Source organism: Bidens hawaiensis, unplaced genomic scaffold (genome assembly GCF_021521415.1).
Source record: "Bidens hawaiensis isolate Kalapana, Puna unplaced genomic scaffold, B.hawaiensis_p1.1 tig00023805_1, whole genome shotgun sequence".
Classification (NCBI taxonomy): domain Eukaryota; kingdom Viridiplantae; phylum Streptophyta; class Magnoliopsida; order Asterales; family Asteraceae; genus Bidens; species Bidens hawaiensis.
Genome location: NW_027493739.1, coordinates 117,192 through 127,697, shown reverse-complemented (window position 1 = coordinate 127,697; position 10,506 = coordinate 117,192).

Genomic DNA, 10,506 nt, shown 5'->3' with positions numbered 1-10,506 from the left:
AGAAGAAAGGATGAGCATTAATTACACACATTAAGTGTGTGTGGGTGAAAGAGAGGAAGAAGGGAGAGAGAAAGAGAGAGTAACTAGAACAGGTAGCAATCACAATCCAAGTACCAAAATTACCCAAAGCTTGAATACTTACAGACACAACCCCCCACACCCACAGATGGAAGAGAATAATGACCTCTAAGAATAGGAAATAAATAGAAATCAAGATTTGCTCTTTTGATCCAACAAGAATATACATTGCGTTTAATACAAGTATACGTTGTATAAATACCTTTTTAAAGCGTTTGAAACTACCTCTAATCCAAGTGAGTATTTCTGAAAAAAAATGTCAACAATTTGTATTGATTATGGCGCTTAATGCCTGATTTACTAAAAAACACTATAAAGAAGCCATTATTGAATTCAAAAACTCCCCTTAACTCAAGTTTCGAATTTAAAACTATAAAAATCTTAAGCTTTAATCAACATCTGGATGCCATTTGACTACAATGCAAACTCCTTTGTACAAGTACTTGAAGTGACAAAATATGATATGAGGAGCAAGAAGGGTTAACAAGTGGAGAAAATGCAAATAATATTATATTGAAACGCTTGTTTTGTTGGGTTTTAAAATGTATTTTGTTACTTTTTCATGTCTTGATTATGCTACAGAATTTATGGCTCGTATTCTGCAAACCTTAAATATAAGTGTATAAATTAATAAAATAACCTCTTAATGTTTTTATTTATTGAATCAACAAATGTGAACAAGTTTTTGAATGTTGAACGTCGAATCCCACTCTCATATTAAGATCCGAGTAACACGCGAAACATTGGGTTAATCATACACGTACATGAATAGATTCTGTTCATACTGCATATTTGATTAAGTTCCTTCATATAATTAGCATGATTTTAGATTCCTAAAGCCTATTTAATCATCCTCCAAAATTGAAGAATTATTTGAGTATAATTGAATAGATTTATCAAAATATGAAGAATAGATTTTTAATTCTCGATGTTCTTTTGAGAAAACTTGTCTTGACAACCAACATGTATGTATACCATTTGCATTTGGCACTTTTGGTTAACTCGTACCTGAAGCTGTGTGATTACTTAACCGAGACCAACAGACCATGCATAGTAATGCTATGACACAAAGATCCACCGATTTGATGTTTAAAAAATTAGGTTTTGCTATTCAAAAAAGACTTGTGACGCAGGTTGTTGCCTGTTTGCTCTCTGTCTTGATATAAACACTTAATATATTAATATGAATTTTCCGTTTTAAAATTATTGATTTAAACTTAACCTGGTTGAAATAAATGGTTTTATTTTCAAGCAACTATAACCCATTTATCTTAGGAAATTAAACACAATTACTTTTAGAAAATAATATTATGTTAAAACAATAATAGACAACCCGCGATTTTTATTAAAATAAACTAATTCATTCAGAAAAAAAAAAATAAGCATTCTCAATGGGTTCTCTATATACATCTTCATTTTTAAAATTTTATAAAATCATCTAAATAATTACTCTAATCCATTCCTTATCTTCAAAATCCATTCCTAAATTTTAATGAAATAGTATAGGAAGTCTCCAAATTTAAAGCATTGCCACAACACTCCATTTTCAACTACCCTCCCTCCTAGAAAAAGATATTAGAAATCAATTTATATAGAAAATGGTAATAAGACAAAATAGTTTATAGAAATTGTTGGAAAATTTAGAAAATATGAATGGAAATTAATTATCGTAATCAACTATTATAATAAATAAAAATGATGGTTCAACTATATAACCTTTAATTGGCTTAATATTTTGCCAAGTGACACCCCTAACTTTTCATCTTGAATTCTTAATTATTTTATTAACTAGGTTATTTAATAATGTATGGTACGAATAACCCATGTGGGTTAAACACATGTACCTTATTACCAATTTACTTCTTGGCTTATTTGATATAATTATTTTGTTGGATTTTTAAACTTTATTTTTATATTTATTTGTTAATAAATATGGTTTTAACGTTAGAACAGTCATCTATTGTTACTATTATTAGTATTATTGTTGTTATTTTTAATTGTTTCGTTTCGTGATCTATTTTCATTATAATATGTCTATATAAGCAAATCTAATTTTAGTTATTTAATATTCTCCAAATTCCATAAAATAATATTCATCAATAGAATTTATACATGCTAAATTTAACGAAAACCCTTTATAGAAACGACAATTGGGTTATCAAAGAACGGATTTTTGTGGGTGATTATTGAACTCTTGATGTACGAATCGGAATCCCCAAATTGGTTATCATGAACCCTAAAATTACAAAACTGAATTGTGTTGGTGAGAAATTGGAGTGCGAATGTTGAATCGGTGTGGATTGGTATGGAATTTGGAGAATATTTGAAAGCGGGGTATTGGGGAGTCATCAAAGCTTGTGGTGAATGGACACGTGGCATGTATGTAGAGGCATGAGTCATGATTCAATGTTTGTGGGGATTTTGAGTTTAAAATACACATTTGGATGCTTGTAAGATTGAATATGGTAGACGGGGCGGTGGCGGGTTGAGACGGGTTTTGGGTGGTTGGTTTTCGTGTTTTAGTGGTGGTGGGAGGAGAAGGGTGAGAAGAGGGCTGTCGTCTAGTTCGAGTTTCGAGTTCTGATGATGGAGTGAATGGTAGAAGTAGGTTTATTCCGGCGATCTTTAGCAGCTCCTCGCGGCGGCGTAGGGAGTGGCCATTTGATGTAAATGATCGGCCTCAAATGTGGTGAATTGGGTTAAGTTTATTTGGATTTTGATTGTAATTAAAGTAAGTTAAGTGAACGGGAGTATTTTGTGTGTTGTTTTATATTGATACACATTGTTTCCATATGTTCTTGAATAAACTCAGTAAGTTCCATACTCTACTTTTTAGATTATCAGATTTATAGTTATTATGAGATTTATAGCTATTATGAGTGTCCTCTTAGAGATTTCTGATGCACTAGTACTGAAAGTTATTGCTGTGATAAACAAATAAAAAACAAAGTTAAACGAATAGAAACACTCCTTGCATCCTTAGAAACAACACATTTGTTGACCTAGTATCTTTCGAAACAAAGAGTTGATCAATTCTTCACATTTTTGATCGAGTCCGTGAACTAAATTCTAACTGTTGAGGCTTACACTAGATAAAACCTGTTGTGGATTATTGACTAAAGAGTAAAGCACTGCTGGTCTTCAACTTGCCGGTTAAATTGAGTAACTTCTAAATATTGAACCCTAACTATTAAATGAGGAATTAGACCCCAAAATACCCATAATCATTTTTAAATAATCTTTCTAAAAAATTCCGGCTCAACGCTGGCTGTGGCATGTCTTACATGTGGGTTGGCCCTTGGTTTATAGTTAAAAAATTACATAACAAACGTGATTATTATATATGCATGAAATGCACTCGAAATGAACTCTCGAGTTTAAGTTACTAACACGAGCTAAACTTTATAATATTTCTTATCGGTTTCATCTAGTTTGAGATTTCTTCTCGAACACTAGATGACAATTAAAATTTAAATAATCGCTTCTCAATCACTAAAAAATACAGAGACAACAAACTAGATTTAGAAGGTTTATTCAAATTTAGACGACTTCGAATTATAATTTATAAGAAAAGAATAAATATATGTTTTTTTTTTAACTGCGAATAAATATACGGAATTTATATTGCTAAATATTCTATTTCATAGCGCTATGTTTCTAAGATTTAACATTACTTCTGTTTTACAGCTTTTTTATTTTTTTTCTTTCTAGAAATGGGTATATGAGGTCATACTTAGATAAATATAATGTTTTCTTGTTTTTTTCTTTTTTGACATTTGGAGTACTGAACTATTGAGTTAAGTTATTTTATAAAAGAAAACAAAAATAAGAAGTATGAGAATGAATTCTAGTAAAAAAAAGACCCTTAAAAAAATTTTAAAAATAAATACAAAAAAATCATAACTCAAATTTAATAAAAAACTAAAAAAGTAAAAACACAAAAATGTTTCCTCCGTCTTTCTCGTTCTCATAAAAAAAGAAATTACAATGGTAAGTGAAAAAAGTCGTCTTGTCTTTTTGTTTATTATTGTGTTTTGTGTTTATTTCCGTCATTTATTATGTCTTTTTTTATTTATATTGTGTTATATTTTGTTCGGAGTTGTGTTATATTTTGATATCTATTGTGTATTTTTTTAGTTATAATTGTGTATTTTGTTCATTTTCGTCATTGTGTCTTTGATCTCGCCATTGTGTTTTTTCGTCAATTTTTTTTTGTATTTTTTTATATATTTTTTTGAACGGGAATGATGACGGAAACATTTTAGTTTTTCAATTTTTTTCGTTTTATATTTATATTTTGAGTTATGATTTTTTTTATTATTTTTTTGAATTGATTTTTAAAGGTTTTTTTGTGTGTTCACAAATCCTTCTCACACTTCTTATCTTTGTGTCTTTTTGTAATTTTACCTTTACCCTTGAACTATTATAGGAACAGTAGTTGGGTCTTTATGAAGTCATTAGACCCAACTTGATAGTTGATACTAACATTTAGCCAAATAAGTGTGGTGGTGGTGGTGGTGGTGGTGGGTATTATCATGTTTCCTCCCCCCCCCCTCCCCCACCGCTTGTTTTTTATAGAAATGAAAACGGTCCAACATTTATTCTCTTCTTGTGAAGTTGCGACCGGGGGCGTGGAATTATGTTCGTGCTTGGTTGTAGTTATGGGGTCCACCAACGGATCCTAAGGCGTTCTATGAATGCTAGATAAACGTCATCTAAGAAATAGTAAGAAAGTAATTGTGTGGGTAGCCTATATGATTTTGTTGTATGATTTGCAAACAAACTCTATTTTGGAAGAGATGTTAATGCTTTTTGAGAAATATGCAATTTGCCTCCCTGGAATATATTGTCGCTAGACGGAATAACCACCGAACGAATTTGCGTATAATGGACCACTGGATTTCTTGGGCGGGTTTTTCTGACTCCCACCATCAGTTGACTGTTGGATGGTAAAAGTATTTAAGTAATCTTCTAATAAATAATAAATATAATAATAGTAATAATTATAATAATATTAATAATAATAATAATATATTAGTAGCACCTTCGTCATCATCAATGAACAAATATAATACTCACTTCGTCCCTCTACAAATGTCATAGTTTGAAAAACATAAAGTTTAAGAAAGTTTGAATGATTGTACTTTTTGATTAATAAATTACCATAATGCCCTTAATATCTATAAAAAGACAAAATTTAATAAAGTTTGAATGAGATTTGTATAAGGGTAAACTTGGAAACTAGTTAATAAATTTTGAAAGTGGACATTTGTAATGAGACAAACTAAAAAGGAAATGTGAACACTTTCAAAGGGATGGAGGAAGTAATAATTGTAATATGTGAATTTCTTATTCAAAATTAAAACACAAAAGTCACCATCGTCATCATAATCGTCGACCAAAACCCAAAACCCAAAATCAATATACTGTTGTCATCATAATTTATCAAGATTACAAACAATTAACCAAAACCCAAAATCAATATACTGCAAATCATCATCGTCGACCAAAATCAATATACCGCAACCCTCTCTCTCGTCACTTCAATTTGAACAGAGGAAGGCAATCGCCGTTTAATCGAAGTCCATTCATCGTATTCCGGTTAATCAGAACCCTAATCGAAGCGCATTCACCATCTTCCGCCCTAATCGAGAGCCTAATCGGAGTCCATCATCTATTCCGAAAAATTGAAACCCTAATCGAAGCTCGTTCACTGTGTTTCGGTATAATTGAAGACAGATGAATGCAATTAATAAAAAAAGACGGTGAATCTTGTTATTTGATTTAACAATGGTGGGGGTTTACAGGTGGATGACGGGAGTTAAGGTTTCACCGTTTCATGTAGATCGCGGGGTTGAGGGAAATAACCATGATGTTAAAGGGACTGTTTTCTAGAGGCTCGTCTCAACCCTAGTTATTACAGATCTTCAATGGTGGCAGTGGTAATGGAGGATCTTCCGGTGGATGGCGGATCCACCGGTTGGAGGTTGGATGGTGTTGGTGGTGAGGAGGTGGTGGGGGGTGGATGAACGAGAGAAAAAAATAAAGAGAAAGAGAGAGACTTTTTTGGATGATGATGATAAAGATATGTTAAGAAATTAAGATGATGATGATGAGGAAGAAGTATTTAATGAAGTGATGAATGTATATTTCATATTGTATAGGTATAACAAACATTAGTTCAGTTCAAACGGTAGATTTTGTTTGTTGTTAAACCAAAGGTCGGGGGTTCGAACCCCGGCCTCTACACGATTTTGAAGATAAGTTTTAGATTTAATTATAGGCTCAGGGGTAAAATGATCATTTCAACCTTTTTTGGTCAGACAACTAACTGTCAACTGACGAGAAGGGCACAGATTGCCCCGCCAAAATATCACAAACGTTCAACATGCGCAATTTTGTCTTCAGTGGTTATTCCGTCTAGCGACGATATATTCCAGGGAGGCAAATTGCAGATTTCTCATATTTTTTCATGTTTATATATAGGGGTGCATTTAGCCTAACCCTTACATATACACATGCATGAAAGTTATTGCAAAAAGCTGATTTCATTAAAAGGTAGAAGAATTTTGTCACTTCCTATATGAATTTAATGACGTAAAACATAATAAATGAAGTTCAATATTAGTGGCCATTGTAGCAATTGCATGTATCTTTTTATAAACTTCACTGATTACATAATAATTACAGAAATTCATCGTAAAAAAGAAAACCTGCAATTTAAAAAAAATCTCATTGAATCAGGTTTCAAGACTATAAGATCTCAAATCTTAATTAACCATCACCTACCAGCAAAGCAAACTTAGATAGTTTTCTCATATTCCAAGTCGCTGATAGGGAGATACTCATAGCTGAGCTCTCGTCCCATTCATGCTGCCTCATGATAGAACGACCATGCGAAAGGATATGCATAGTCCGCCCTCCCACACCTAATACCTGAATCGACAAAAAGACTCTGATCAACACGTGTGGTCAAAGTATATATTGTCTTTACCAGAGCGGCTAAGAAGAATTAAAGTTTAGCACATACCTACGGATTCTTAAATTTTGATTCTTTCTCATAGACGAAAGAAGTAAGGTGGTATATTAACCACGATGAAAAATGTATCAAATTACCTATTTTGATTTATTTTATTAAAATTAAATTATACATTCACTATTTTATATTTATTTTTACTAGAGCTTTATAATTTTTTCTGTTTCGCTAATGTGCTTCTTACTAAATTTTTTTTGCGTTATTACTATCATTTTATTATTTATATATTGTTGTCATTTTCATTAAAGTATGTATAATATCCTGGACATTTATCACGAGCTTTGGAGTTGACAATCATCACGAAAAACAAATTAATTTTGAAAGTTTTTTAAAGGGTATTATTTTATTATGTGAAGTTTTAAAGGGGGATACATTGGGTAAATAAACATTTAGTATGAGAGGGGAAGGGGCACCCATATGGGTAGGGTGTATGGCTTTCAAACCATATGGCAACACCACCCCATCCCATGTGGGTAAGGTGCATGGCTTCATTTCATGGCAAATGTTTGCCACATAACATTGATTCATTATTGGCCATTGAAGAATTAAATGTATTAATAAAGTTTTAGGATACTTTTGGGTAGTGTTTCCTGTAGTTTCTGGTTTATGGGTAATTAAGGGTAGAAATGAAGTGGCAGCACATGATTGACCAATGCATAGGTAATACCCATTAATGCCCCTTCCCCTCTAAGAGGGAAAACATAAGATAAATCCAAGAAAATTATAATCATATCATTGTTTCGTACACTCAAATGACAAAACAACCCAAACCTTACTTGTAAGTATCAAACTTCAAACATTTATGATACGTATTCGAGTATAAGACAAGTTTTAACAAGTTTTAAGGGTTTAGGACACATGGATATTTTAACTTATTAATATTAAAGGGACGTGGTCAAATGCTCCTTGATAAAGAAGGTCGAGAAAGTGTTCATTAATTGAATCTTGTTAAATGCTCCGGTAACAAATGTTTAATTTTCATGTGTACACTGATGAAAATACATAATTCAAAAAATGATTGTATCTGATTCGTTAGTATTCGACCTAGCTAAACTATGTGATCATATATTTTTACTTCTCATCTACTTTTACAGAAGGAAAGTCACTTCTCGTGCCAATTGTCTAAAGGAGATCGTTCACCGTTTAAATTAAATACAAACCACACATTTGTTGGATCAAATGTTTTAACTTGTAAGGAATTAGGTCAATTAAGATCAAATTCAATAGTGACTGAATTGATCATAGCATGCCGAATTAAATAAATTGGACTAAGAGATGAACAAGTAAAAAAATCATCATCGATGATTTCATTACCGAAGAAATGTGTTTACAGATATAAGCTCTCCCTCACCCTTAGCTCATCTTTAAGTACAATCGATCTATTCTCTTAGTAAACAAAATTTCTAATAGACTATGACACTCTCATGATCCATTTATACAACAATTAAACTACTATTCAACTAAGATATGACATCACCTAAAACGACATCTTCCTAAAAACAACCTTGATTGTCAATTGTTATAAAACAACTTATCATCTTACAATAAATACTATTTCATTTAAAAACTGATGCAAATTAAATAATCATACTACTGATATAGTGGGAACAACTGATATTGGTTGTTTCTTCAAAAGAATTCTTCTTTCTCGATCAATAGTTCTTCAATCGTTAGATGCAATCAGTAGTTCCTTTCAAGTATCAGTCCGTTCATTAAAGGGAGCGTACTTTAACACTGATTGCATTATTGTGGAGAACAACCGATTTTAGTATCAGTTGTTTGGTCTTTGGCATATCAATTCTTTTCAGGTTCAACAAACTCCTTTTGAAATGATGATGCCAAAAACAGTTATTTTGAACTCCATTTTTCTCTTATCATCCTCTCTATCTGTCCTTCGAATTGTAATTCAAAATCTTGAACTAGCATGCCACCATTTTCCCTTTCCAGGGGTATATCCAAAAGGTCTTTTTGTTCTTTAGAACTGGAGTCAATGTAATTCAATTCATTCCAATAGTCATATATTTTTGAAGTGTTATCAAGCCCATTCAATTGTGATGTAGCAAGTAGCTTTGTTGCTACTCAATCTAATGATCTTTTAGGTCTTGATGATTCTTGACTTGCAGGCTTTGTTTCTGAAGAAGGCTTTTGGGAAGAAGAGATTTGAATCTTAACAAGTTGGCTTTCAAAATCCAAATGCTCTTTCGAGGCATCCATTATAAATTATATACCATTCTATTTCTCTTTGGGAGTGATCCGCTTTTTGACTTTGGCCAAGTAGCCCCTTGCAACAGTAGATTGCATCTTATGCAATTGGATTTAGGTCTCAACAATAACACCAATGTATCTTTTGCATAAGAGATTGCATCTTGTCGCAAGTACAAATTCTTGTACGAATAGGAAATTTGTTATTTACTAGAACTATTAATTGTGATGCTTTATGTATACTATAGTTAATGTTCTTCAGAAACAACCACAACCTGTTGTACGTTTATTATCTTTGTGCCCTCATGTCTAGCCTCGCTACAACATTTTGATACATCTCCCTCTTTATATTAGCAAATTGATAAATCAAATTAAGTAAAGAAAAATAGGAAGGGGGCGTGGGAAATAAGAGTGTAGCATTACAGCATTAATTAGCTATACGAATATATTGTTTGTGAAAAGATTAGCATTCACAATAAATGTGATACCAATGCTAGCTAGCTTGCAAGTTAAATTGAAACCTCCTTGGCCCCTTGCATAAGTTAAATATCTTTTTCTCTCTAATTCTATAAATGATGAAGTTAAAATACAAGAAAAGACAAAAATAAGAAGTGAGATGGATTTGTGACCATGCCAAAAAACCTCTTTAAAAATAAATTCAAAAATAATAATAAAAAAATCATAACTCAAAATATAAATAAAAAACAAAAAAATTTTAATGACTAAAATGTTTCCGTCATCATTCCCGTTAAAAATATTGACGAAAAGACACAATGACGTGATTAAAGACAGAATGACGAAAATGAAAAAAGACACAATTATAACTAAAAAAGACACAATAGATTGTAAAATATAATACAATGCCAAATAAAATATAATACAATGTTGAGTAATATAACAAAATATAAAGAAAAAAAACAATGTCAAAGAAAAAAAACATAATCAATGACAAAATAAAAACAAAACACAATGATAAACGAAAAAGACAAAATAATCTTTTTTCACTCACCATTATGTCTTTTTTTTAGAACAAGAAAGTCGATGAAATATTTTTGTGTCTTCACTTTTTTAATAACTTTTGAGTTATGATTTTTTTATTATTTTATGAAGAGTTTTTTTTGTGTGGCTAAAAATCATTCTCATTTTTGTTTCCTTTTGTAAAATAACTTGATCCTTTTATAAAATCTACT